Here is an 8,363-nt window from a genome sequence, read left to right on the forward strand (position 1 = left end):
AGCCAATTCAGATCTGGCTTACATCTGAATAAGTTGAGAGCAGCCATTACCAGTGCTTATGGTGGTGGCACAGTGGGAGTATCTGGAACTCTGACTGGTGTGCTGGGACTGTACCAGTAAGCACCCAAGCCCATATTGGGCACCTCTCTTGGTCCAGCACTTCTTTGTTTGGGGCAAAATTTCCAAATCTGGAAGGCGATACAGCACACACTTACATGAAATGTAATAAACATGGACCTGAAACTCAGGGCTTCTGTACCATCAACTGGATACTCAACCTAACAACCCAATAGGCAGGGTTGGCTACTGAGCACAGGAGAAGTCCGGCGTCTACCTGGTATTGGTTCTGGCCCCTCTATTCTAGCCCCACCTCTCACCATAGTGAGAATTGCCAATACACAAGAAGCAAAATTAATCTGGAACATAAAATTATGGGAGTCTCCCAATAGGAAAAGCAAAACGAAAAACAAGTTAAAAAGGAGAACAGTTTAAGAGATTTCTAGACAACATCAAGTATACTGTCATTCACTTTATGGGTCATAGATGGAAAAGAGAGAGAGATAAAGTTCAAAAATATGTATTTAACTTGCTGAAAGGGAAAAACTTGCAACCTATAATACTCTACCCAGAAAAGTTTTCATCCAGAATTGGAGAGAAGAACTTCTCAGACAAGCCAAAACTAGAGATTATCCATACTAAACCAACTCACAGGGAAATATTAAAGAGACTACTCTAAGTTGAAAAAGAAAATAAAAATCTACAGAGAAGGGAAAAACTCCCACCACTACACACAAACACATAGGAAAGGCTTTGGGTCAACGAAGTAGATAATCTAGTATGAAAATTAAAAGACAAGTGAATTGCAAATTAAATGATAACAGTATTAAATACCCTATTACATCAATGGACAGAGCATCCTGATAGAAAATCAATAAGAAAACTGTAGTCTTAAATTACAATTAGAGCAGTTGAACTTAATAGATACCTACAGCATTTGTTGTTGTTCTTCACTTACTAAGTTGCCTGACTCTTTTGAAACACCAAGGGCTGTAGCACTCCAGGCTCCCCTTTCCATGGAATTTCGCAGGCAAGAACACTGGACTTTATTGCATTTCATTTTCCAGGGGATCTTGCTGCCCCAGGAATCAAATCTGCATCTTCTGCGTTGCAGGCAGATTCTTTACCTCTGAGCCACCTGTCATAGTCTATCCCAAAATAGCAGAATAAACACCTTCAAGTGTGCACAGGACATTTCTTCATGGATGATCAAATGCTGGGCCACAAAACAAGTCGCAACACATTTAAGAAGACAGAAATTATCTCAAGCACTTTTTCTGACCACAATGGTACAAAATAAGAAATAAATTACAGGAGGGAAATATGAGACAAACACAAACATATGGAGTCAAAACAACATGCTACTAAATACCAATGAGCTAATGAAGAAATCAAAAAGGGAATCAGAAAACACTTTGAGACTAATAAAAACGCCAACTTTCCAAAATCTATTGGATTTAGCAAAAGCAGTTCTAGGGGAAATTGTATACTGACAGATGCTTCCCTCACGGTGGGGGGAGAAACTGAAATAAACAACTTCACTTACTATATAAATGAAGTAGAAAAAGAAGAATAAATAAAGCCCCAAATTCTCAGAATGAAGGCAATAATAAAGATTATAAAGGACATTAATAAAATTGGGACTTCCTCTTTCCTAAAGTAAAAAAAATCACTTAATTGAAAAGATTTTTTTTAAAGATAAACAAAATAATTAAGTCTTTAGCCAGGTTCATCAAAAATAAAAGATAGATGACACAAATAAACCAATGCAAAAGAGACATTACAGCCAACATCACAGCAACAGGGAAAAATCATAAGAAGATACTCCAAATAGTTATGTGCCAAAAAATTGCACAACCTAGAAGAAATTGACAAATCTCCAGGAGCATACAACCTTTCAAACTGAATCAAGAAGGAATGTATAATCTGAATAGTTGAAACACTAGTAGTGAAATTGAATTTATAATAAAAAATCTCTTAGAAAAATAAAGTTCAGGACCACACAGCTTCACAGCAGAATTTTTAAAAACATATACAGAAGAGCTTATACCCAACATTCTCAAACTATTCCAAAAAATTGAGAAAATGCAGTACTCCCAACATTTTTATGAAGCTATTATTTTGTTAACATGAAAACCAGAGAAAGACACCACCAAAAAAGAAAACTCAATGCCAATATTTCTGTTGAATATAGATGTGAATATTTTTAACAAAATATGAGAGAACCAATATCAATATCACACTGAAACCATCATATACCACGATCAAGATGGACTTATTTCAGGGGTACAAGGATGGTTCAATATCTTCAAATTAGTCAGTGTGGTATACAACGTTAGGTAAGAGAAGGACACAAATCGCATGATCATCTCAATAGATGCTGTAAAAGCAATTGGAAAAAATCAGTATTCATTCATTTCAAAAACTCTCACCAATCTTGATATGGAGACAATACATCTGAACATAATGAAAGTGAAATTGGAATTCGCACTGTGCCCACTCCAGTACTCTGGCCTAGAGAAATCCATGGACTGTATAGTCCATGTGGTCGTCTGAACACAATAAAGATGGTTTATAACTAAGAAAGATGATATCATATTCAGTGGCAAAAAGCTGAAATCTATCCCTCTAATTTAGGAACAAGACACGGATGCTCACTCTTGCCACTTCTAAAACACTGGAAGTACTAGGCACAGCAATCATTCAAGGAAAATAAATAAAAGGCATCCAAATTGGAAGGAAGAACTAAAACTGTCACTACTTGCAGTTGACATGATACAATATACAGAAAGCTAGCAGTTCAGTTCAGTTCAGTCACTCAGTCGTGTCCGACCCTTTGCCACCCCATGAATCACAGCACGCCAGGCCTCCCTGTCCAACACCAACTACTGGAGTTCACTCAAACTCATGTCCATCGAGTCAGTGATGCCATGCAGCCATCTCATTCTCTGTCGTCCCCTTCTCCTCCCACCCCCAATCCCTCCCAGCATCAGAGTCTTTTCCAGTGAGTCAACTCATCACATTAGGTGGCCAAAGTATTGGAGTTTAGCTTAAATAAAAATTATTAAACAAAGGAAATCAAGGTGAATTAAAACCCTAAATGAAAGACTGGAAACTATGAAACCCCTAAAAGAAAATGTAGGCAGAACACTCTTTGCCATAATTCATAGCAACATTTTTCCCCTCTCTTCTAAGGCAAAGGAAGCAACAGAAAAAATTGATATCTAATTGAACTTAAAAGCTTTTGCACAGCAAACAAAATCACTGACAAAATGAAAAGAGAATGTACTGAATGGGAGTAAGTATTTGCAAATGATATGTCTATAAGGGGTTAATATCCTAACTATCTAAAGAGTTTATTCAACTTGATATTAAAAAAAAACAAAACAAAAAATTCAATGGTAAGATCTGATTTTCTCCAAAGAAGATATACAGATGGCACATGAAAAAAATGCTGAACATCACTAACTGTCAGAGAAATTAAAACCAAAATCACAAGGAGGTATCACCGCACACTCATCAGAATGGCTATCATGAAATAAAAAATTTGAAAATAACAAATGTTGACAAGGATGTGAAGAAGGGGAAGCCCTTGTACTTAATTGGTGGGAATGTAAATTGTGCAGTCGCTATGGAAAAGATCATGAAACTTTCTCCAAAAAACTTAAAAAAGAACTACCAATTGACCCAGCAATTTCAATCTGAGGTATATATCAGAAGACAATGAACACTAATTTGAAAAGATACATGAATTCCAATGTATATTACAGCCTTATTTACAATAGAAACGATATGGAAGCAACCAGTGAACAAAGCACATATGGTTCCTCAAACGCATGGAGTATGGGATAAGCAAGCATTTGAACACTATAGTAATCCTTAGAAATAATGACAGATACATGTTCGTTGAGATGGAAAAATTCTTCCAACATATTGTATAGAAAAGGAAGGCTACAATAGTGCATACAAATGGATTAAATTTCTATAAATTAAAAACAACTCACTGCTGTATATATGGTCATCCAAATATGTGTGTATTATATATTCTAGCATTATATAACACATATAATATATGTTATAAACATTTAGGTAGAACAACAAAGACAAAATATTAAGAGTATATATGTTTCTATTGACATAATTATTGGTGTCCTCTAATTTCATTTTTATACTTTTTGAATTTTCATCATCCTGCTCTGTTATCCTGTGAATAGTATAAGAATCACTGTGATGTTACGGTTTGTCAAAGTAGATCTCAATGTGGGCTGGCCTTCACATTCTTGTTGGGTTTGAAATATTATCTATACTATATGCAGCACATGGGATCAAGTGACAGCTGTTGGAGGAGCATAGACATAAGCACTGCTGACAGGCATGCCTGGGAATACAATGAAAAGAATGATGTACAAATTTAAATGAACATGTGAAATCAAAATCTGATGTTAGAAAGGAGTCAATCAAAAAGACTCTAGCACACAGGACCCAAAGTATCCTTATGTAACAGAGCACCGTGAGCACAGTCCTTTCAGGTAGCCATTGCTGTGCCTTATTAGTCCACATTCTGTTACTCAGCAACAGGTCTTGCTCAGCAATTGGACAGTGCATCCCTGGGCCCCGCCCATAAGCAGCCAACTATCAATGAGGTATCTTCTGGTACATCTCCTGCTCAGCCATTGGTCATCTACACAGTGGGCCCTACCTGATTATAACTGTCAATGAGGGACCATTGTGGAAGGGATTCAGTCAAGAATCCGTGGTGTAGTGGTCATGGGACTCTTGCCTTTGGGCAACTTACTTTTTTTTAATCAGGAATGTATTTCTGGTAGATGGGGCAAGATGAGTTCCTCTACTCAATATGAGAGTTGAAGTGTCCCCAACAATATTAGTGGAGGAGACATTTAACACTTTCTTTGCTCTGATGTGTAATCTTATGGAGACAGTGTATTGACCTTGGGGCAGCAGATGAGGATTCACCAAATCTTTTGGTCTCTAAAGCTCATTGGAGGAGAAAAAATATACAACGTGTTCTTAATTAACTTTTTCCATGTAAAGTGCTTGCTCTTAGTTCCTTAAGCCCCTCACGAACTCCCAATAAGAAGAGGGTGGTCTAGAGATGAAGTGACTAGAGGACTCTGAAGTGCTGAAATGGGATGAAAAGTGTTCAAACATGGATGGAGGAAGCAGGAGTGTTGGAGGGGGACATATAAGTCTAAAAATAAAGTGCACTGAAGGAAAGTTTGAAGGTTATTAGCAGAAACACCATGCCCCTGAATCACCACTCCCCAGAATCAGACACACAAATGTGTAAGCAGTGGGTAAGTTGTATCATGGCCTCCCTCAACTGCCACTCTCCCATGTGGATGGGAAAAGCGGTACATTGTGAAGTCTAAGATCCCAATACCAACATTGGCTGGGAGAGTGCCTAGCTGAACAATCAGATGGAACGGTGTGGCTCCTCATTGTCCTGAGAAGGTATATATAGGGGAGGTCAGAGGCAGAGATTCTGGGTTAGGCCACTTCGTGGGATCATCATGAGTAAGGGAACCAGGAGGCCACAGAAGCCAAGAAGAGTTGCAACGCAGTTTGCTTCAAGGCTGAAAGGAAGAAAGACGACTCAATTTCAACGGAGATACAGTGGCATTGAGAAGGTAAGATGACTCCATCTATGATCCCCATGGTCTCCATTGACTTTTCTGCCCAAGACCTCTACACTACCCTTGCCAGGCACAAAAGCCCTCATCAGCCCACATCCCTTTTTCATGATATCTAGCTTCCAACTCAGTTGTTATACTCTTTCCTCAAAACTAATACCCTTCTGTTTTCTTTCCAGGCACAAAATATGTCCCGGAAGCTGAGAAGACCTCTATAAGTGACTTTGCGAAAGAAAATGCGATCATATGCCACTCAGTCAAAGAAGGTGAAGAAAACATGTAAACCAAACTGGTTTTTCTGTTCCTGTGCACGTAAGACCCGGATCAAAGCCGAAAAAGTTACCAAAACATGAGGCAGCCTCCAAGAAGGAGGCAGAATCGAAAGAGAACGTAAGCTCAGCTCCCCCAGAATGAGAGACCATGGAGAAGTACAACATGGGCAGCCAGTAACTGAATACCAAAAGTCAGACAGTTTAAAATTGTTTCTCCAGAGGTCTGTTTTCTTAAAAATGGCCAACCAGGAAAAGACTGACTCTCACACTAACATAGTAAACTGATGGCTGCCATTAAAATAAACATATAATGGTGAAAAGATATTTGTGTGTGTGTGTGTGTGTGAATTTTCTGATGGGAAGGTAGGGGAGGGAGAGAAGAGATGGGCACCTGAGTGGAGAGCGGTGTGGAGTCCCGTCAGATTGGGGAACAGATCCTCAGGTCTCCAGTTAACCAGAGAGTAGAGTTCTGGACTGGGTCAGGAGTCTGCACTGAAGATGGATAACCCTGCTTAACAATTGATCTCAGCGGTAAGGATTAGTGGTGTGCTACTGCCTTTGTTTGTGTTGTGGAATGACATTAGGATCTATATTGCCAGAACCCAGAGTGGAGTAGAAGATGGCAGAGGAATAGGACGGGGCAACCACTTTCTCCCTCACAAAATCAGCAAAAGAGCATTTGAACGCTGAGTAAATTCCACAGAACACCTTGTGTATGCTGGCAGAGGACATCAGGCATCCAGAAAAGCAGTCCATAGTCTTCGAATGGAGTTAGGAAATAGTATGAAAGATAAAAGAGAGATAAAAGAGGGAGGGACGGAGCTCCGTCCCAGAAAGGGAGGCCTGAAAAATAAAAATAAAAAAAAAAGAATTTTCCAAACACCTGGAAACACTCACGGGCGAGTCTGTGACAAGCATTGAAACCTCAAAGGGCCACGTAACCAGGAGAAAAAAGAAATAAATAATTAAAACCCACAGACTAAGTGCCCTGAGGAAACTCTCAATGGAGAAGTGGTGCAGATGCCCGCACCCCCTACTAGGAAACGGGGGATGGGCAAGGAGGCGCGGCAGCAGCCCTTAGAGTAAGGACCGGGCCTAAATGCCCCAAGGGCAATCTGAGGGTGCAAATGGGAGATAGTTAGCAGACTGTGCAACTAAAAGGCGAAAAGCCTGCAAAAAGGCAAAAGGGCCCAACCTAAGACTCCGACAGCCCCGCTCACAGAACAAAGGACTAAGCAGAGCGAGCCAGCTGTGGTCGGTCCACCCTCCATCCACCGCCGGGATAGGCAGGGGAGGGCGGCCCGTGCCAGAAAGGGCAACCACAGCCCCAGAGAGGCTTCCCATACCAAGCTTCAGGCAGGCTTCATTGCTAACCAAGACTTCTTGGGTTCAGGCCGGTCATTATCCACCTGAGAAAGTGCGCCAGATATACACCCAGAAAACCGAGCATCAGGCACCAGGGAGGCGATAAGTCGCAGCGACCATGCTCGCCAAACACCTGGTCACCTGAGCTGCTCGGACGGGGAAGGCACAAAACGCAGGCCTAACCAAGTCTGCACCTTTGTGGAGTACCCGAGTACCTGAACCTGAGCCAATCAGACCTGGGAAGTGCATGCAACCCAGCGCTGGCTGTGGACTGCTCCCAGCAGAGCAACCTAGAGCCTGAGCTGCATAAAAAGGGAAAGCACACATGCCGCGAGCGGGGGCCATCCCAGTGTAGCCAAGACACTGTGAACACTCCCCACAGATGCCAGTGACATTTTTTTAGCAGCGTTCCTCCCTCCTCACAGGAGGATTGAACAGGTGAGCCAAAAAAAAAAAAAAAAAGCGTCCACCACCACCCCCTGGTGTCAGGACGGGAATTAGACACTGAAGAGACCAGGAAACAAAAGAGTTTTAATAGAAGGAACTGCCTTGGAAGTAAAAGATGGAGAAGTCTTGAGCTTCCTGCAAGAATAAGACTGAAAACCAGAGGCAGAGGCTTAAGTCCAAATCCTGAGAATACCAGCGGTCTCCTGTTCCAGGGAACATTAATTGATAAGTGCTCATCAAGTGCTTCCATGCATACACTGAAACCAGGCTCCACTCAAGCGTCAACAAGTTTCAGTGAAAGACATACAACACAAATGGTTTTTCTCCTGTAATTAAGATCGACTCTTACTGCATTGTGGTCAGAAAAGATGCTTGGAATGATTTCATTTTTTTTGAATTTACCAAGCCTAGATTAATGGCCCAGGATGTGATCTATCCTCGAAAATGTTCCGTGTGCACTTGAGAAAAAGGTGAAATTTATTGTTTTGAGGTGAAATGTCCTATAGAGATCTATTAGATCTAACTGGACTATTGTATCATTTAAAGTTTGTGTTTTCTTGTTAATTTTCTG

The sequence above is a fragment of the Moschus berezovskii genome, chromosome 26 (assembly GCF_049115385.1).
Source record: "Moschus berezovskii isolate FMDL1 chromosome 26, NW_MosBer_1.0, whole genome shotgun sequence".
Taxonomy (NCBI): domain Eukaryota; kingdom Metazoa; phylum Chordata; class Mammalia; order Artiodactyla; family Moschidae; genus Moschus; species Moschus berezovskii.